The sequence below is a fragment of the Eschrichtius robustus genome, chromosome 11 (assembly GCF_028021215.1).
Source record: "Eschrichtius robustus isolate mEscRob2 chromosome 11, mEscRob2.pri, whole genome shotgun sequence".
Classification (NCBI taxonomy): Eukaryota; Metazoa; Chordata; class Mammalia; order Artiodactyla; family Eschrichtiidae; genus Eschrichtius; species Eschrichtius robustus.
Window position 1 is genome coordinate 1,041,852 of NC_090834.1, and position 22,404 is coordinate 1,064,255.

Here is a 22,404-nt window from a genome sequence, read left to right on the forward strand (position 1 = left end):
CACAAACAAAGACTTCTATCCCCAGGGAGTCTGGGCCCAGCATGGGGGCATGGGGAAGCAGTCTTGTTCCCCAGCCTGGAAGCTCTCCAGACCCCATCGTTTTGGCGTTTTGTGGAGGCTCGAGACATGGGTATGAGTGGTTAAACCATAAGCCACTGGCGATTGATTCAGCCTCTATCCCCTCTTCCTTCCCTTAGAAATCAGGGGGTGGGGCTGGAAGTTCCAACCCTCTATTCAGGGTTTGTTCCCCTGGCAACCAGCCCCTTTCTTAGGTGCTTTCCAGAAGCCACCTCATTAACAAAAGAAAACACAAATTCCAAGGGTTTTAGGAGCTCTGTGGCAGAAATGGGGATGAAGACCAAATGCACGTTTCTCATAAATCATGACCTCGCGGCCTGCTGTCCCAGGACACCCTTATCTTTAGGACATTTACCCAACGTCCTTCTCAGTCTTTATCTTCACGCCTCTGAACCAGCTAGATTCTACTGCTCCTTGCATATGCCCCAGAATCCCCCACTTCCAGGCCTTTGTCACTTGCTGTATGCTTTGCTGAACTTTCACTCTGTCCCAGGAACTGTGCTAGGTGCTGGGGACATAACTTGAAAATTCATAGTCCTTGACCTCCAGTAGCTCTTTGTCTGGTAAGGACAGACGCATAGAGACGTTTATAACCCAGTGGAATGAATACAGTGGTAAATGCTCACCCTACCTTTGAGCCTCAGGGGTCACGGCTTTTCCTCAAACACTGGTGTCATTCACCTCTGCGTCACACCACCTGTGTGCTAAAGCTAACCGCAGCTACAATCGTGTTTACCTGGAAGAGCTCTGTCTCCGTCTTACCTGAATAAAGGTGACGCCCCTACCTGACTATAGTCTCCCTTTGCTGTGATCTTCATTCCTCTTAAGTCTCATTGAAACTGCCAGTCTTTTATTTCTACTATTGTCTTCTGCCAACCTGTTTGTCTTCTCCCTTTCACTCTCTCCATCAAGCCTGGACCCCGTGGACCATCCCTTTACGTTTCAGTGGCTCGCTGGACAGTGTCCCAAACCCTTTGTTTTTCCACCGCGGGAATCCTGGGTCAGTCCTGCTGTCCGCCTTCTCTGCATCTGTACTGACCCCTGTGGGTGGTGCTGAGACGTCTTGCCGGGCAAATACCTCTGAAAAGTCGTGCTCTTTCCATTCCTTTGGGCCATTGGTGCCGCCCAGAAATCCTTCATGTGTGAATCCTGGACTTCACTGGCTGTCAAGTGGCTGGTTTCAGAACTTCTCCCTTCTGTGATGGAGTGATCACAAAGGGCCTTGTATTTCACGTTAAGAAAATTGGATCCCATTCCCAAGAAATGTATAGCTGGCAAAGACATGTGTGCGAGTGTGTGTGTGTGTCTGTATGATGCTAGGTTCTTTCTGGCAGATGTTCAGAGGTGAGTTTGAGGCCATGAGATGAGTTGGGGAGGGCAGAGCTGAGAAGGTCCCGAGCCAGGACTTGGCAGGGGTGACAGGAAGGAGGGGGCAGATCTGAGAATTACTGTGTAGCGAGTAAAATCGGCAAACTCCAACTGAGGCAGAGAATATACGAGGAGGTGACATCTTAGGGAAAAAAACTAATGATTTTCATTTCCAACGTGTTGACTTTTAGTTGCCTGTGGGATTTGAAGTGGAGCTTTGATACATGAGTCTGAAGCCCAGGGGATGAGGCCAAGCCTGGAAATACAGATTTAGGAGCCACTGGCATATAGATGGTAATTACGATCGCGAGAATGGCTGTGGTTCCCCAGGGAGCGTGTGGAGTGAGGAAAGCAGTGGGTGGAGGACAGAACCCTGTGGAACGGCAGCCTCGGCAGAGCAGATGGCGGAGGACGCGCCCGTGCAGGGGCCACAGGAGGAACCGTCCCAGGGGCCAGGAGAGCCAGAGAACGCAGGGTCACGCCGCCTCGGGAAGGAAGACGTGGTTAGTCACCTAACACGTAGCAAAGAGAGCCAATGAGACTGGGATTGTAAACTGCCCGTTATGTTTGACATTTAAGAGCTCTAGCGGCATTTTCTGAGAACATATTCCGTTGAAGGTAGGAGCAGGAGCCAGACTCCCGAGAGCTGGGGAGAGGAGGAAGGGGACTCGAGTGTCGATTTCTCGGAAAAACAACAGAGAAGGGAAGGGGTAGACCAGATGGCTACTTCCTGGATGATTCCTCAGGGTTCTGGGTGGCGATGGTCCAGCTGGTGCCGCTTCCTTTGGCTGGAAGGCCCTACCCCCACGCCTGCTCCACATTCTCCTCTGTACGTCAAGGAATATTTCAATGGTAGTTGTTCTGTGGGTAATCTCTGAAGATCTCCTCATGGGGAAGTATTATCTCCCCTGTCTGAACTCCTGCAACACCAAATCTGTGGTCCTCTTATGCCGTTTATTTCTGTTTCTCTTTAAATTCCATACTGTAGTTATTTAGCTACATATTCATTTCCTTATTAGATCATAAGTATGTCATATATACAGTATATTTGTCTGATATTTATTTTTCTGTATTCTATATACCTATATTTTTCGAATGAAATGGAATGCTGCAAGGCCAGTAGGAACTCAATAAATAATTATTGAAGGAATCTATCTCTCTATCTCTCTAGCTATCTGACCATCAGTCATAATTACATAGAAATATTTTGGAACTTTGCATGGAGTTTTGTTAATAGAATCAATTAACAGGAGGTGACCTACAGGTAACGTTTGTACCCTAATTATCACCAGATTCTTCAGATGGGGCTTCTGCTACACATAGTCCTCAGAAAAATTGAAGCTGAGTTTCTAACAAAGATGACACTTTGCACCACCCCGTGGTATGGCACCTTGAAATCATTGGAAAGAAAGGTCAAACTGGAAAGGCTTGAATTTGGTTCTCTCATATCTTTGATAATAACAAACAATACGAAACCCACTCTTACAGGATTGGTTCAACTGCGTCCTAGGATTTATAGAAGTATTAAGTACATTTTCCTCTTTTTGTGTCATTTTAAAGGGTGATGGTTTCCAAGTCCTGGTTGTTTTAATATTCATATTTATATGAAGAATTACGTAAGTTTGGATATCCTCGTAGTTTTAGAAATCAACATGTGTGCATTTTTTTCCCTGGGAAGTAACTGCAGTGAGAGGCTGTGGAAAGAGACGGGGTTCGGTTCCTGTGTCTTCCCAGAAATCTGAGCACTAGGGTAGCGCTCAAATTGTTTTCTTCTAAAAAACAGAATTTTAGAGACTCTGGGCACTTAGGAATTTAAGTGCTAATTTAACTCCTTCTCAAAGGCAATCTTGTGTTGTACCTCTTCTTTTTTTCAATTTTTATTGAGTTATAATTTACATACCATACAATTCACTTGCTTTACTTGTACACTTCAGTGATTTTTGTTATATTTACAGAGTTGTGTAACTATCACCACAGGCATAGAGTTTTTTTGGGTTTTCTTCCACATAGCATATGGGATCTCAGTTCCCCGCCCAGGAATCGAACCTACGCCCCCTGCCTTGGAAGCGCAGAGTTTTAACTGCTGGACCGACAGGGAAGTCCCTCTTGTTGGACCTCTTTTGCCCAAGAAGGAGGGAATACTGATTTGGAGTGTTTGCTGGGTGAGTGGAGGAAGCTTTCTCGGGAAGGTTCCCTACAGTCTCCCATTTGGGCCTCGGTGGTAATGTGGCCAAGTCCTGTCTCCTCTGGGTGTTTCCAAGGGAAAGGCTGACGGAGCAGCATGCTGGCTTCACGGGCCTGAGACCTGTGCCGTCAGGGTCATTTTCACGTGCTCTTGGCCCTGCACATGATGCAGCCTGGTCATAAGTCTCCACTTGGGTCCATGCTCAGGGGTGCCCTGAGCTCCGTTTGTTTCCACGACCAGAAGATGCTCGTCGGGGCTGTTGCAGGTTGGGTGCTGGGTCTCCAGGGGCAGTGAATGAGAGCGTGGGAAGGGCTGGCTGCTCACCCGTCAGTACTCTGGAAACAGCTCAGGGTATTCATGGACCAGCAGGGGCGTCTTCGTATATGATAAGGTGAACATTTTCTGTGCTTAATAAGACCATTAGAGTGTCTCTTCTAATTATACCTTTTTGGGGAAAAAGAATGGAACGTACCGGCGTGAACGAAAAGCAGCGAGTGTTCATTTAAAAGGTCAAGTGTACGTGGTCTCTGCTTGGCATGCCTGTCTCTCTGCTCTGACTCTGGGTGCCTTAATCAAGACACTGGATTCAGAGTCCTGTGTGCACACCTAGGGTTTGATGATGGGGCCAGTGAGGGAGGCATTCATTTGGGTTAACGTGTCTTTTATTGAGTTTTCTTTTCAAAGAAATTTATGCAGAAGAGCAGACAATGAAGTTCCTGCTGGAAGGCCATTGGGGGACGTGGGGAAAAGCATTTGCTGGATGAAAGACGTTTTAAGAGTGTGAATTCAAAGTGAAGCAGAGCTTGCCTGGGGAGCGATTTTCCTAAAGTGGTAGTGACAAAATCTCATACAGACGCAAAGATCATGTCTGGAAGCCTGTAGCCACCCTTCATCTTGGATGACCACGACCGCCGAAGACTGCAGACATTTGTGGAGAAGTTGCAGGAATGCCGATAGCACCGTGGGAATCGCGGTGGAAGTGTAATTCAAGCGTAGGCGAGGGTGGCAGAGCAGAGCTGCCTGATTAAGTTAATATGTATCGATATTTCTCCTTTTGTTTTGACTTCCTAGGCTGTTTAAATGCAGTCTTGTCACAACAAGATACAAAAGAGGCTGCTATGACATTGATTTTGTTTAAAATCCTGCCTCTGAAGTATCCTTCAGAGTGTGTTTTTTGTTTTGTGTATGTGTGTGTGTGTATTTGTACTCCAGAGTTGACAGGAAGGCAGAAATGTTGAAATTGTGGCACAAATAATTATGTTAAATTGTTGAGCATAAATTATCAAGGGAAATACAGTTTGGTTGTAAGCATAAATCAATTTTATGCATCACAAAATTGCCACCATTCGATTTTGCTGAGGTGACTTATTTCTGGCAGTGGTGAACACAGTGATGGTTTGAAAATAGAAACTCTGGTGTCTGAGGGCTCTGTCAAAACCTGGACTTACTGATCCATGGGGGAAAAAACATGGGTGAGGAGTGGTGTGTGCGTGTGAAGAAACGCGTATTTCACACTCTTTAACCTGAGATAAGCGAGTTTCCACCTCCCCTCGCAAAGCCTCAGCCACCCCGAGCCTCTTCCTTCACTGTGACCTCGGATACCTCTGCTTCCAAGTCAGAAGCAAACGGAGCTGTAAACGCCCAGCTTATCCGTGCACCGTTAAACATGCCTCGTTATAATTTAGAAAGACTTCTGTTGTAGCAGACAGACAATAGGCTATTACCTAGCCATTGCTCTCTTATCCGAACAGAAGGAACCAGTCACGTTTATAATCAGAGTACCTATAAACCAGAATGTTCCTCTCTGTATTTTATATTTGGCGTTTTGGGAGGTGTTGGGGAGGAGGTATTCATATTTGAATACAGCTGTGTCTAATTTGGGTATCTTCAGTACTCAGAACGAAATAATAATGCCTCTCTTAGGAAGCCCTCATCAGAGACGCTGGAAAGTTGTCTTTCTGGCCCAGTTTGTGACCCTGCCCTCCCTTCCCGCTGGGGGCAGGCAGCCTCGTTGCCCTTGCTTCAGCTGACGGAAAACAGCAGCCAGTGGAGACCGCCTCTCCTCCCTTTTCTCTCTCGTTCTGTGGGCGGGCTTTCCTGGGACAGCGGGAGTACTTGATGGTTTTGGTGTGGAGGGTATGCCAGTGGGACTGCAGAGAGGGGAGGAAGCAGAGAGCGTGCAGGAGTATCCCCTACTCTCCTTAGCTGTGTCGAAGAGGCTGTTAAAGCAGCCCTGGCTGATAAAGGTGAGGGGGTGACGCTCACAGCCCACGGCTGTGAGATGCCGCACTTTCCTCCTGAGCCTGGCCAGGTGCCCGGGACAGAGGGGCAGCGTGGAGCTGAGAGCCCATACTCCGGGGACCAGACGGCTGGCTCTGGTTCTCACTAGCCGGGTGACCTTTGGCAAAGTATTTAACCTCTTCCCGCTTCTGTTTTCCCAAAGGTACAGTGGGGACAATGACAGGACCCATGTCACAGGTCTGTTGGGTGAGATGAGATAATATAGAGAGAATTGTTAGGAGAGAATGTGGTGCCCGCTGGAAAAACAGCATGTGTCTTAGCTGCTGTTTATCTCTGTGTGGACAGAGCAGAATGTGTCACTCCTTACGTGGGCATTCGGGAAAGAGCTGTAATTGTAACTTTACATGTAAATTCATTTCTTCCCTTTAATTTGGAAAGGACAGTTCCAGTACTCATTTCATAAATGCTTTCTTTAACTCCTTTTATTTCTGCATCTACAGACTGGGGTAGGTACTTTCGTCAAACTTCTGGAAATTTTACAGGACTCTCCAAAATGAATGGAAATGTTGAAATATCCCCCAAAGGAAGACACCACGCAAGTCTCTGGGAAATAGTCAATATTGGGAGTTAAACTGACCCCCAAAGCAGTCTGAACTAAAGCAGATGCTTAAAAATGCTTTTTAAGAACGAATAAATGTAAACAGTAAATCAAAGGTGAAGTAAAAGGAAAATCTGAAACTGTTATTTGCAGATAATGTGATCATATGCAAAGAAAAACCAACAGAATTGAAGCATTATAACTAAAAACAGGTTAGCAAAGTTATTAAACACAAGCTAACTTAAAAAGATCAAGTGCATTTCTGAATACTAGCAGTAACTAACTTGAATATTTTAAAAATCTAACATACAACTTACAACAACCAAAACCAAAAGCAAAATACATAGTAATTAGCAAAGGATACACTACGTATTTATGGGAAAAAATATAAAAATCTATTAATGTATATATAGATGCAATCCAAATACTACATGGTGGATCATTTCACACCTTTATTTTTTAAATTTTTTATTTTATTTCTCATTTTTAAAATAAATTTATTTATTTATTTATTTATTTTTGGCTGTGTTGGGTCTTCGTTGCTGCGCGTGGGCTTTCTCTAGTTGTGGTGAGCGGGGGCTGCTCTTCGTTGCGGTGCATGGGCTTCTCATTGTGGTGGCTTCTCTCGTTGCAGAGCACAGGCTGTAGGCGCATGGGCTTCAGTAGTTGTGGCATGCGGGCTCAGTAGTTGTGCCTCGCGGGCTCAGTAGTTGTGGCTCATGGGCTCTAGAGTGCAGGCTCAGTAGTTGTGGTGCATGGACTTAGTTGCTCTGCGGCATGTGGGATCTTCCCGGACCAGGGCTTGAACCTGTGTCGCCTGCATTGGCAGGTGGATTCTTAGCCCCTGTGCCACCAGGGAAGACCCTCATTTCACACTTTTAATATGATCATTTATTATAATAAACATGTCAGCATTTCTAAATCTATAAATTCAGTAAATTTCCAATCAAAGTACTAGTAGTTTTCTTAAGAAAAAACTCAATAAAGTTACTCTAAAATTTATTTGCAAGGGAAATGATGCAGGTATGGCTAAGTCAACTTTATAAAAGAAAAGTTTTGCTCTCCTATGTATTAAGATGTGCCCTAGGGATTTCCCTGGTGGTGCAGTGGTTAAGAATCTGCCTGCCGGGACTTCCCTGGTAGCGCAGTGGTTAAGAAGCTGCCTGCCAATGCAAGGGACACGGGTTCGGGCCCTGGTCCAGGAAGATCCCACATGCCATGGAGCAACTAAGCCTGTGCGCCACAACTGCTGAGCCTGCGCTCTAGAGCCTGCGAACCACAACTACTGAGCCCACGTGCCACAACTACTGAAACCTGTGCACCTAGAGCCCGTGCTCCACAACAAGAGAAGCCACCGCAGTGAGAAGCCCGCGCACCGCAATGAAGAGTAGCCCCCGCTCTCCTCAACTAGAGAAAGCCCGCGTGCAGCAACAAAGACCCAACACAACCAAAAATAAATAAATAAATAAACAAATAAAATTTAAAAAAAACAAAAAGAATCTGCCTGCCAATGCAGGGGACATGGGTTTGAGCCCTGGTCTGGGAAGATCCCACACGTGGCGGAGCAGCTAAGCCTGTGTGCCACAACTACTGAGCCTGCGCTCTAGAGCCCATGAGCCACAACTACTGAAGCCCACGCACCTAGAGCCCATGCTCCACAACAAGAGAAGCCACTGTAATGAGAAGCCCGTGCAACGCAACGAAGAGTAGCCCCCGCTCACCGCAACTAGAGAAAGCCCACGCGCAGCAACGAAGACCCAACACACACACACACACACACACACACACACACACACACACACACACACACACAAAGATGTGCCCTAAAGTCATATTAATTCAAATATGCGGGCATGAGTGTAAGAACAGACAGATAGACCAAAGGAGCAAAACAGACATCTCAGAGATGGACCCAAATTTATCCCATATATTTTATAGGTGGTACTAAAAACAATCAGGAAGGGACTGTCTCTCTATCTGATGTGATTAGGAAAACTAGATTACTACATGGAGAAAAATAAAACTGGACTCCTAGCTGAGACCATATACAAAGGCAGCCTCCAGGTTAACTGAAGACCTATATATTGAATATAAACAGTAAAGCTTTAAAGTTAATAGAAAGTGATATTAGGAAACTCTCTGTGACCCAGGTCTGAGGAAGACTTTTAAAAACACTAAAAGTTCATGAAAAGCATAAAAGTACATAAAGGCAAAATTTGATTATTGTGAGATTGAGGGTATCTGTGCAATAAAAGGGGATCATAGATACAGAGGACAGTAACAGGTGGAGAGGTAATATATGTGATGACAAATGGACTAGAGATTAACACCTAGACACTCTTGCAACTCAGCAAGAGAACACAGGCCCTTCGAAAGAAAGACGGGATACAAACAGGAAACCTGCGTAGGCTGAGGCCAAAATGGGAGCAGACGGCATCCAAAGAGATGCCGAAAATCGCCTGAAATTAAAGAAAGAAAATCTGAAAGCCCCATTTAATGGTCAGTAACCAGGAAGCTGAGTAGTAAGTCAGCAGGGACGTGAGGATATGGGAGCCTCCCGGTGGGAGTGCAGACTGAGGCTGCCATTTGGAAGAGCCGTCTGGCAGCGCTGCTTAAACTGAGTGCCCGTGCACCCCAAGGTCAGGCAGCTCCCCCCTGGGCTACACCCCGGAAGGGTTTCCAGGCCAACTCGGGCATGTGCACGAGGATGTTCCCTACAGCCTTGTTCGTGGTGGTGGAGAGGTGGGGGCAGAGCGCGTGGATAAGGAGAGCCTGTCGGAGCTGCATTGAGAGCTACGAGGTCACATTCAGGTAGAAGAGAACAGACCTACCCAGCATGGCACGGCTGAGTCCTAAAACCACAGTGCTCAGCGCAGAGGGAAAGCGGTGGGGTCTTCCGCACCATACAACCCATGTGAAGTAAAATATGGGTGTTCAGGTCAAATAACATGTTTTATACGCATATGTAAAGGTGTGTGTGTGTGTACACATCTCTGTCTATCCTTCATGTACCTCAGAGATGGCTAAGCGGTTGCCTGTGGGAGGGGGGACACAGGAGTGAAGATGAACACACAGATGGGACCATGCATGAACCAGTGGGGTGGTGTGTCCCTACGTGAGATTGGGATGAACTCAAGTCTCTGCACCGGAGGTGAACACTTGTGGGCGTTTCTATGCCTGTGCACGTGCGTGCACACACACACACGACTCGGGGTTGAATAATCAAAGGGTTTAGGAACCAGCCTCTTCACACCCTCACCAAAACCCCCACTAAAGACCACCTAGCAAGGCTCCCTTCGTGCAGCAGGAGAGCCCCTGTGTTAAGGACTGATCCCTTGCTTCTGCAAGCAGAGACTTTGTTTTGTCCTGTACCAAGGTTTGATGTAACTCTATCTTTGGCTCAGAGCCACTTTCCCACAAGTGGAGTATCAAGACCTTCCTCTCCCCAGGGCAATCTGGGAATTTCACTCAGCTTCATTATGATAAAATTCACCCCGCTTGAGAGCATGATAAGCAACTTCTATTTCATTTTCTGAGTTCACGTGTGTCGAAGCAGAAGGCAAGTTGTTCTCCAAATTCATGCAGATGCTAAAATTCTAAGATGAAAAATAGTGGGGAAAAAACCACTCCCATGCCTCGGATGCTAAACAACAGCAAGGTTTCAAAAACTGTTTCCAGATTTTCAGAGAATCTTTAACTTCATCAAGGGATAAATCAATTTGTAGGTGCTATTGACAGCTATTTAAGCTGGAGGATGGAATCTTGATTGGGAAAAGCAAATTAAAGAGACAGCCAATTAACCCTTTTGTATGTATCATTTAATCTATCTTCACAGACTTTTTAAGGGTTTTATTACACTTTCTAGGAACTTAATTATCAGAGGTCACTCTTTTTTAAATCAAATTTTATCTAATAAAAAACCTTACATTTACCAAAAAGGACAGCAGAAAATAGAAATGGAATAATATATCACTCTCCAGTCAGAGACACGTTAAAACTTTCTGGGAACTAGAATATTCCATGTGCATTCAGAAGTGCCGTGTACTTTTATCTACCCTCTACGTGCCTAGTGCTGAGTATTAAATAATTATTTATGTGCACTAAAATAAAAGGTTAATTATGCTCAAAAGGTTAATGGACTTCCATATTAGAGTTTTTCTCAAAAGTGTTGCCTGTGCAAGTGATTCGTGTTCGTTATTTTTAGAGGGTTCATTCATTCTTGAGTCCATTCTTTTCACTCGTTAAACAGTGGATGCCTGCTCCTTGCCAGGGACTGTCCAAGGACCCGCCTGTCCCTGCCAGGAGCCTTTGGCGTCACCCTCACTCATCTCCTTGTCTGTGACGGGGTCCGCATCTTAGTTCATCCCTGTAGCGCCAGCACGAGCAGTGCCACAGCAGTCAGGGGGACGCGTAGGGCTGGTTGAAGGAAGCTGTAGAGGGTCGCGGGGCCCCTCCTCCAGGGCCACCTGGGACATGGCGCATTTTCCTTTTCCAGACATTTTGGAAAGGTCCTTTCTCACATCCCTGTCTGTATCTCTGTCTCCTGTTCTTGACTCAGTATCTAATAGCATGGGTGCTGGTGTGGTGTTTCTTACTCTTTATGAGAACATTTACCTCCTATCACGGCTTCTCAGCAGCCTCTGAACAAGGACAGTGAGTTGGCGGCGTTTGCTTTGTGCGGGGTGCTGTTGTAAGAGTTTTACATGCCGGTAGTCATCTCAGCCTCGCCACAACCCCCTGAGGAGGGAAGAGTGCCTACCTCCCCTCTCAGGTGCTAAACGAGTCAAAAACCGCTTCCAGATTTTCGGAAAATCTTTGCCTTCATCAGAGGGTAAATCAGTTTTCAGGTGCTGCTGACAGTTGCTATGCCAGCAATTACTATTACCATTGCACAGGTAAGAAAGCTGAAGCCCAGAGAGTGTAGGGGAGTTGTTCAAGGCCAGGAGAGAAGACGTGGATCCCGTCCTGGGACGCGGCTCCAAAAGCTCTTCCAGTGGAGTCTCCGTTCCCTTAGACTTGACCTGGAAGATAGGGGGTCTTCTGCTCAAACAAGAGCCACTGGTCTGTAGACAAACAAGGCCATGCCCACCCTTGGCCTCCCTCCTTGGGGTATGAGATGATACCACTAAAGGTCCCCACTGCTCCAGCAAATGGATGGACCAAACCAGGGTCCTGAACCAGGTGTCCTATACTTTGGTGGCAAGGAGAGAGGAAGGAGGTGGGCTGAGAAAAGAGGGATAGGGTCGGGGAAGGAAGATGGGCGGACCATAGAGCCGGAGGTGCGGCAGAGGGGGCGCAGGTAGGCGGCCATTCATGCAGGGTCACGCGGGGAAGGTTAGTGCTCACCGGAATAACCTGGCTCCTGAGCGCGTGGCAGAGCAAGCCGTCTGAGCAGGCGCAAGGCCCCCAGCCCTCGTATTTTTCCTTGTTTGTCTTCATGGAAGGCCTTCGACCCCCAGTTTTCCCCCACACTGGCCCTATTCCGGGAATTTTGTGGAGGACAGATGCTTCATTTCAGACTCTTCTAAAGATGGGTTGATTCTGATTTAAACTCTAACATGTGCCTTGCAGAATCGGCAGTAGCTTATTTTATTTGGGGGGGGGGGGACGGAGAATAGCAGCTGAGAGAGAGCTCTTTCTTATTTTCTTTTTTTAATCTTTCCCCCCCCCCCTTTTTTCTTAAGCAAAGGGTTTCTTGTATGTAGAATAGCTCTCACAAACTAAGACTTTGATGAAATTAGAGGCATACATATTAATGCCACTTGTTTTTCCAAATTCCCCAGAGAATGGTCTTGAAGTACAATGTTGTAGGTTCTGTCAAACTCACATGTCAGACAGGGGCTTCTTGAGAGCCGAGCGTATCATCTGAATATCCCCTTGCTTGTCCGTGAGCACTGCAGAGCCGCGGATGGTGCCACTCCGTCAGGAATCTTGCCTGTGCATTTGGCTCGTGGCTGCTGACTGAAGAATGTGGCATATGTCCCCTAAATATAGACATGCACAGATCCATACGCGGCCACGTAGCTGCAGATAGACACACCGACAACCCCACACGTGGGTCTGTGCACAAATTGTCTCCACTTTTTCCTTCAACCTAACAATTCCTTACGGTCTGTTCCCCATCTGAGCCAGGTTGCTTCTCATGGTTCAGCAGTCCCAGCACAGACCTTCATTTTAATCAATAGAGCAGTCAGAAGAGAGAATAGATCTGCTTGTTTTTTCTCTTTTTACATTTAATTGAAAAATTTCAAGGGATTACCAACTTGCGTAGATCTCAGAGTTTAGGAAGCAGTAGTAGGTAAGCACGTAAAGAAAGTGCAGGTTTGGGTCTGCAGAGAAGGTCGTTTGGTGGGAACTGTGTCTGTGCAGTAACCCAGTTCCCCAGTTGTCTCTCTCCCACCATCACTCCTGAGCTCACCTAAGACTCTGGAATGTCTCTGCAATCCCTCACCTCACCCTCACAGCCACCACCCGAGTTCACGTTCCATCACCGTGCCCCTGTGCTCCTGTACATCTGGTCAACTTTCCTTCAAACTGCCCTTTGGATGAGCTTTCCAAAGAAACTCTGACCTTGCCACTTCTTTGCTTGAGGACTAGATCTAACTCTTGTAGCAGAAATTAGGCCTTTGTACACCCACACTGAATTAAATCTCAGAGTTTTGGGTGAAGTAGAAAAGAATAGCTTTATTGCTTTGCCAGGCAAAGGGGGCCACAGCAGAGTAATGCCCTCAAAACTGTGTGTCCCGACCTGGAGTGGGTAGTGAGGAGTTTTATAGTGATGGTTCAAAGAGGGCGTGGTCAGCTCGTGGACATTCTTCTGACGGGTTGGTGGGGAGGTAAGCAGGAGTCGGCATCATCAACCTTTTGGTTCCAACTGGTCTGGGGTCTACGTGCTCGTGGGTGGCAGACAGTTAACTTCTCCTCCCTGGAGGGAGTTTCAGTATCTGCAAAACAGCTCAAAGACATTGTGATGTGCATCCCCTGAGGGGGCACCAGGACCCTGCCTCACGGCTGCACTGTGGTTTCTCCACTGCTCCTCCCTTGTCTCTGCAGCCCCTCCCTTCCCTGATTAGCATCTGTTTGAACCTGCCCTTTGGAACTCTGGGAAGGTCTTGGAGGCTAAATGAAGCCTATTTCCTGTAATCAAGAAACTGGGGACACAGAAAGGCTTTTGTGCACCAGAGCCCCACAGGGTCCTGCTCAGTTTCACTCTCCATTGCTATGTGGCCTTGAACTTGTCACTTAAGTTCTTTGGGTTTCAGTTCTCTTACCTGTAAAGTGGGAATAATAATCCAGATGCTTTAGCAGGGGAGGCGGAGTTCTGCACCCTCTGCCTGGACCGTCCTCTCCACCCTCTGCTGAACTACGAGAGTCTGAACACAGCATGGCTTTTCACATCATCCTGTCTCTCTGGCAGACTCGTACCCCGCCTTCAGGACTCAGGTCAAATATCCCCCCTGCTGTAAAGCCATCACTCTTTGGGAGGATTACGCATCTCCCCATTCTGGGTTCCCCTCCGGATTTTCGGCCATTGCCTGTTCACAGCACTGACCACTGGTGGCATCGGCGTTCCTGTAATCAGGCTGCAGGCTTCACGGGCAGGGGCCTGCCTCGTTTGTGTCTCCACTATCATCTCCAAATGCCCAGCACACAGCCCAGCAGACGGTGTGGATGAGCAAGCATCAGAGTGTGGTTCATAGAGCAGCGCCTGCAGGCTTATCTTCTTCATGTTGAAGTCGGACTCTGTTCTAGGAAACTTGGAGGAATGTCTTCTATTCGAAGTTATCCTGTTGGTTGACGCTGGGTCAGAATTTAAGGCCCTGTTAGATCACTGCAGGCAAGTTATTAAGAGAGAAAACCATTTTGGAGAACAATCTTGCTTGGTTTTGAAATGCTTCCTTAGTCTCTTTTGATGCAGATCATTGTACGTGTAGATCACTCCCTTCCCCTGTATTTTCTCATACAGCCGATCCTTGTATTTTCCCGGTAGGACTGTAATTTTATGGACTGTCACTCTCCTTCACAGTGGAGAGACTGAGCCTTAGGGGACGGACTTCTCAACCGTGTTCAAAATACGTACCACTTGGGAGCCCATTAAAACCTCCCGCTACTCAGACCAGTTTCATCAGAACGCTGGGGGTGGGCCCAGGCGTCAGTTTTTCCGAAGCTCTCCCTGTAACTCCAAATTGTAGTCAAGTTGAGAACACTGCCCTGGCCCTGGGGAACTTTGGTTCCACATTCATGGGGATTCCAGGTGCTGGAGTCAGGGCTAGAACCCGAGTCTCTGAGTCCTGCGAGCCCTGCTTCCCGAACTCCGCGCTGTCTCTTCACTCTGACCTCACACTTGGTACCGGCGTCAAGTTCGCAGCCATAGTGCTGGCTTCTCCCATGTGACCGGTGTGTGTCTTCTGGTCTCTCTCCCCACCTGTAGATGAAGATGCTAGTATTCTTCCCTTCCAAATCTTCTGTATGAATCCATTTAGATGTGGCTCTGTAGGAGGGGGAACTTTTCAATCACAGAAGACAATGGAGATTATAAAGATTAAAAAGAATAATTCCTGTTCTGAAAACGGATCCCTTAGAGTAGGTGGGCTTTTTATAGAAGACCTGGTGGGAAGCTTGGGGGTTTGAGGTCGCTGAATGCGGCGTTCTCCTCCGGGGCAGCTGTGGGGCTGGGGGTGTTGAGCAGGGAATCTCACCTTGGGCGGGCGGGTGGTACCTGCTGGAGCAGTCCACGCCTTCGTATGTGGCTCTAGGCCAGTTTCTGTCTCGAAGTGGATGGTAATTTGCCCGTTCCCCCAAAGAGACCTCCCGCAGACTGAGTATTCTGTAGGCGAAATCACACTTAGAGTGGCACAGGTTATCAGAGTAGGTGGTAGTCGTCTGATTGGATAGTGGGATGATATTACTCAGACGCGGATCTACCTGTAATTGGTGGCGATGAAAAAGGAGGTGCACAGGAAGTGGATGGCGATTCAGGGGTTTAGGGGGCTTTATTGCTGGGTGTCTTCAGTCTCACAGGCCCAGAGAAGGACCCACTGCCCTTTCCAAGTCCCATTAGCACTGCAGCTCTTCTGTGGCTTGGGCATGTGGACACATATACTCTAATTTTGGAAGGATTCAAATGGCGACATTCTTGCAAGGATCTAACAACACAAGCTTGGTTTCCAATCAAGAAAAATACAGGACAGAAACACAGTCCTGCAACCCAGTGGCTGCAGAGGATATTTCGGGGACTTATTCTGAGAAACCCGAAACCGAGAGGATTTTGAGATGAAGAATTTCACTTCCAAGGGAAGGAAGACAGGTGGTTTGTGGTTGTGGGACCCTCAGACCTGGAGGGTGGAGGCCGGATTCTGTCCTCACCTGGCAGCTGATTGACTTGTAATGTCACCTTTCTGTTAGCCGTTTATGGGTCTTAGCTGCTGAACAGACGTATATTGATAATCAAGTAAGCAAATGTTATCTGACTTTTTGGAATGTTGGTGCTTAAAAATTAGCACGTAAATATGATTGATAGCTCATGAAAACCTCAGCTTTCCTACCCTCAGGCTGGCGATCTGACGTCTCCACAAAGGAAGCCTCTGAGAGTCTGTGGGCTTGTGGCCACAGTCTGAACAATTGGTACACGGCTGGGGGCGGGGGGGGGGCGTGCAGAAAACTGCCTTAAATGCTCTACTGATTGCGAGACCTCTTACTTTTCTTCTGTATGAACCTGACCTCAGACTTGAGGTTCTGCACAGACCCTCTTTCTAATTAGGATCACTTGCTTTTCTCTGGGAGCAAATCAGAGGCAATCTTGTTTCGTATGCAGATCACAGGCAAGTTTCCACCTGTCCTTGTGGTTTCCCAGGACTTAGGAAATCACTGGCAGTCCTGCCGCTGGCTGTCTGGGGGGGATGTTCTCGAGCCTTCCTTGTCCCTTTATTTATTTATTTATTTTTAACATCTTTATTGGACTATCATTGCTTTACAATGGTGTGTCTGTTGCTGCCGTATAACAAAGTGAATCAGCTATACGTATACATATACCCTCCCCATATTTCCTCCCTCTTGCGTCTCCCTCCCACCCTCCCTATCCCACCCCTCTAGGTGGTCTCAAAGCACCGAGCTGTTTTCCCTGTGCCTTAAATGGGTGTTTGATAAGCTTGGAAATGGCATTGCCTCCGAGCAAGCGAACACTGGAGAATTCGAGCCTGTTTCCTTGGATAAATATGAAACTTTGAAATAGTCCAAGAAGACCCCTGCAATCCCCACTAAATGAGATTTGATTTCTCTTTAAGCTGTTTTTAATAGCTGGAATTACAGAACACTGCTGTTTACGAGCTAATAGGTTTCTGAGCAGGCGGCCTGCTTTGTGCTCACGGTGACAGCATTCACACCTGAATTCAAGAAGCAGCCCCTCGAGTTCGCAGGCCTGCCAGCCAAGTGCAGCCGCGCTTCTGCACGGTGGAGCTGCTGGTCACGCCCTCGTCCTGGTCCCTGTCACAGCCCTGTCGCTGTCTCTGCTGCTTTCCCTTATTTCTCCATGTGTTTAATTTGTCTGCTTTTTCCCCCAAAGCAGTTCTACCCAAATTTTGCTTCTAGTTTGTTGTGTTTTGGAGGAAATGAAGGAGCCCTAGACGGTTTGGACTCTATAACCATTAATTAAGAGAAATGTAGGCCCAGGCCGCCGGAACCGCGGCTGCCCCCAGGAAACAGGTCTTCCCTTGTACATTGTGTTCTGGACCGTGACCCGGCCCACAAAACACACAAACGCCTGTGAGGTGCAGGCCGCTGGGGTCAAATAGGAAGAGACAATCAGCTCTTTGAACCCCAAGTGTTAACGACAACTAGTTACAATGATGCATAGGTGCAATAATTAGTATTAGTAGTGTTTCTAATACTCCAACAACCTGAGCTCCAACAACCTGCGGCCTGAATTTTTGTGCATCTCATCCTGTGGTGCTCTCACCTGCTCTTGGGTGTGGATACGGTCATTCCTGCCCCGCAGACGGGAACCTGAGCGACTTCCTCACTCAGGCCTCCAGGCAGAGCTGGTCAGTGGCTGAGCAGGATTCGAACGGCTCCCTCTGACGCCAAATAAGATGCTTGTCAGCCTGCTGGCCGCAGACAGTAGCGGACACTGGCTGTGTGCCAGGCACCCTCACCTGTTAAATGATCCAACTTCGGGAATTCCCTGGTGGTGCAGTGGTTAGGGCTCCATGCTTTCACTGCCGAGGGCACGGGTTCGATCCCTGGTCAGGGAACTAAGATCCCACAAGCCGTGTGGTGTGGCCAAAAAAAAAAAAAAAAAAGAAATCATCTAACTTCCAGCTGTCCTGTGCGGGAGGGGCTGCATTATTTCCCATTTCACAGCCGAGGAAACTGAGGCACAAGGAGTCCTGTACCTTGTCTAAGCCGTGCAGCCCATCAGGGAGGGGAGGTGCTGGGACTGTGAACCCAGGCCGTCGGCTCCCGGGGCCTGTGCCTCCACGTCTCCTAAGTTCTGGAGAGATACCTGCAGCCTCTGAGTCCACTCAACAGACACATACTTAAGCACTTGCAAGATCTCAGTCTCTGTCACCTTCATCTCTGGGCAGAGAAACAACTAGAAACGCCACGTTGGGTTGGGTGAGGGGGGGGGGGGTGGGTACAAGGGGGCCACTCACTCCCCTTTTCTACCTGTCTTCAGAATTTGATTTTAAAATTATTACCTTTAAATGAAAGCTGCCACGAGTGAGGTGTCCTTTTAAGTGCAGTTATTTTGCCCAAACCCTACACTCTCCAGGATGGGTTGTCCTGGACCTTGTGCCCTTCTGAGGATGGCCCTGGTCCCTGAGCTGGAGAGCAGGCATTCACAGGTGAATAGAGTGGCTGAGCCAGGAAAAGAGCCCTGAAAACCAGCAAACGAATCCATCCAACCATCTCTCCATCCAGCTACCCACCCCCATCCCTCCCTCCATCCCTCCCTTTCTCCCTCCATCCATCCATCTGTCCATCCACCCATCCATTCATTTAATCATCCGTCCATCTGTCCATCCAGTCATGTATCCATCCACCCATCCATTCATTTAATCATCCGTCCATCTATCCATCCACCCATCTATCCATCCACCCATCCATTCATTTAATCATCCGTCCATCTGTCCATCCAGTCATGTATCCATCCACCCATCCATTCATTTAATCATCCGTCCATCTATCCATCCACCCATCTATCCATCCACCCATCCATTCATTTAATCATCCATCCCTCCACCCATCCCTCCATCCAATTACCCATCCCTCTATTTCTCCATCCCTCCCTCCATCTCTCCCATCATCCATCCCTCCATCTCTCCCTTCATCCATCCATCCATCTAACTACCCATCCCTCCATTCCTCCCTCCATCCCTCCATCCATCTCTCCCTCCATCCATCCCTCTGTCCATCTCTCCCTCCCTCCATCCCTCCATCCCTCTGTTTCCCCCTCCATCCGTCTGTCCCTCCATCCCTCCATCCAACAACATGAGCTGAATACTCCATGCCTGTGTTAGAGGGGGTACTTGATACAGTGGTGATCAATAGAATCAGTGGTTTTCTTAGAAGGACAGGGGTTAGAAATGCCTTCATAGAATACGTGATCTCTTGGCATCTTCTAGAAAGGGGAGCTGGCAATAGAGGCTCACGAATATTTAGAAAATTTCTGGAACCATGTCTGTGACTTGGAACCCGTGCCCTCAGTGTCTTTTCTTGTATTCAGCTTATTCTGAGCCCACTCATCACGTCCCTCAAGCCAGCCTCCTTCCTTCCTTTACTCACCTTGTCAGTTTCTCCCTCCTCATTCACAGTGTGTCATGGGAAGGTGAGAAATAACAGACACTGCAAGCAGTGTGAAAGCAGATTAATAAATCATTTTAAAGTATTAAAATTGATATTGGGGTTTTCTGCAATATTTTATCATGTGTAGTTTATTAAGCATGTTATTTGTCACCTGGTTAAGCGAGAACAACCAATATCTCATTGGGGGATCTGATTGCTCGACAACCGGAGCCAGCATGGGTTGGAAGAGACAGAATCTCTTCTGCGGGGACAAGACGGACGCCAGCCTGGGGGTCAGCTGGTAGGTGACTGTGTGATGCCTTAGTTTGTTCGCGGATTATGGAGACAGTCCAAAGCCCTCTGCATACCCAGGGCAGGCAGTGTCTCCCTTCAGCAGGGAAGATGGGGGTGGGTGAATCACAGGCTCTCCTGTGCCTGCCATCACCCACCAAATACTTACCAAGCGCCTACTATGTGCAGGCACTGTTGGAAATGATCGGGGTATGTCAGTGAATAAAACAATGATCCCTGCCCCTGTGGAACTTACCAGCTGGCAGGAAGAGATGGATAATGAAAAATAAGCCCAGCGAAGACATGCACGTGATAGTAGGTTCCAGGTCATAAGTCCTATAGAGTTAGAAGGGGGAGAAAGGAAAGGCAGAGCGCGTGTAGGGAGCTCACCAACAGCCCTTGTGTGCAAGCAGCAATGCGGGTTGCTATGGAGCGAGGTCCTGGCGGTTTCCTGGCTGGGGTGGCATTTGGATCCCAAAAGATGGGAGCCGTTCGCCAGCCCTGTGAGGTGCCTCTGGGCAGGAAGACCTCCACTCCCCACGCTGTGGAGGGGCTGTGCTACCTGCCAGGACCCTTTCCCTGTCCTCGGGGGATGGGCTGAGCGCAGGTTGGAAAGGCCAGGCCGGCCACCCTTGGCCGTGGAGATGCAGAGCTGCCCCTTCCCTGCAGAGGATGTCGGGGAAGCCAGGGAGAGGTCATGCCGTCCATCGCTGTTGGACTGTCTCAGCAGCCCGGACAGCAAAGGGCTGCACCTGGAAAACTGCAGCGATTCGGCCGTTTCCTCCTCAAATCTTGCTGACCATCCCCCTGTGTCTGGCTTTGAGTCATCTCTGGATGGAACCGTGAAACCAGGGCCTCGTTCCTGGACGTTGCGGGTGAGCTGCTGGCGAGAGCAAGCCTGGGAGCATCCGTCTCCCAGGGCCTCCTGGGTGCCGGGCTCTCTCGTCTGAAGCACCTCCTGGATCTCATCCCGGGGGCAGGCTGTGCTTCTTGTCGCTGGTCACAGGGCAGCCCAGACGCGGGGCTGAGGGAGGGTGGGCAGCCCCGGGGGGAACCGTCATCACCGGCCACCAGGGCACTTCGGGCAGAGCTGTGGGGACGGGGTGCTAAGAACCAGGAGTGAAGGAAGGAGGAGCTTAGACTCATCCTGCAGAGCACTGCAGAGTCATGTAGCTCATCTGTCTACCACCGTCCCAGGCAAGCACGCCGGCTTCCCCGGAGGAAGGGTGTCAGTCACAGGAATGGCGCCCTCCAAGGGCATGTAGTGGGAGAGGTGAGAGTCATGACTTAGGAGGAGGGACAGGACGGCCAGGGCTCGCTTCTTTTAGAGGCAGCTCAGCATTTTTCAAATGTGCCGTATCCCAAGAATCTTTTGGGGAACCTGATAAAGGTAATGATTTTTGGGCTCCACACCCCTGAGTGAATCCATCAAGATCTCGCGGGGAGGAGCCTGCAAGTTCTGTCTTTTTAATTTTTATTTTTCTAAATTTTACTGAAGTATAGTTGATATACAGTGTTGTGTTAATCTCAGTTGTATAGCAAATTGACTCAGTTATACGTATATATATATATATATATATATATATATATACATACATATTCTTTTTCATGTTCTTTTTCATTCTGGTCTATCACAGGATATTGAATATAGTTCCCTGTGCTGTACAGCAGGACCTTGTTGTTTATCCATTCCCTATGTACTCATTTGCGTCTGCTAATCCCAAACTCCCAATCCATCCCTCCTCCACGCACCTCCCCCTTGGCAACCACAGGTCTGTCTGTTCTCTATGTCTCTGAGTCTGTTTTTGTTTCGTAGGTACATTCATTTGTGTCATATTTTAGATTCCACATATAAGTGATATCCTATGGTATTTGTCTTTCTCTTTCTGACTTACTTTGCTTAGTATGATAATCTCTAGGTCCAATCATGTTGCCACAAATGGCGTTATTTCATTCTTTTTTATGGCTGAGTAATGTTCCAGTGTGTGTGTGTGTGTGTGTGTGTGTGTGTGTGTGTGTGTGTGTGTCTTTATCAGTTCATTGGTCAGCGGAGATTTAGGTTGTTTCCATGTCTTGGCTATTGTGAATAGTGCTTCTATGAACATAGAGGTGCGTGTATCTTTTCGAATTACTGTTTTGTCTGGATATATGCCCAGGAGTGGGATTGCTGGATCATATGGTAGCTCTATTTTTAGTTTTTTCAGGAACCTCCATACTGTTTTCCTTAGTGGCTGCACCAATTTACATTCCTACTAACAGTGTAGGAGGGTTCCTTTTTTTCCATACCCTCTCCAGCATTTATTCTTTGTAGACTTTTTGATGATGGCCATTCTAACTGATGTGAGGTGATACCTCATTGTAGTTTTGATTTGCATTTCTCTAATAATTAGTGATGATGAGCATCTTTTCATGTGCCTATTGGCCATCTGTATGTCTTTTTTAGAGAAATGTCTATTTAGTTCTTCTGCCCATTTTTCGATTGAGTTGTTTGCTTTTTTGTTATTGAGTTGTATGAGCTGCTTATATATTTTGGAAATTAAGCTCCTGTTGGTCATGTCATTTGCAAATATACCTTCTTGCATTCCATAGGCTGTCTTTTCGTTTTTTGTTCTGTTTTGTTTTAATGGTATCCTTTGCTGTGCAAAAGCTTGTAAGTTTGATTAGGTCCCACTTGTTTATTTTCGCTTTTATTTCTATTGCTTTGGGAGGCTGACCTAAGAAAACATTGGTATGCTTTATGTCAGAGAACGTTTTGCCTGTGTTCTCTTCTAGGAGTTTTATGGTGTCAACTGCTATATTTAAGAGGGACCTCTGTCTTTGTCTTGCAGTTCTGTCCAAGGGGTTAGGATGGAGCACGTAG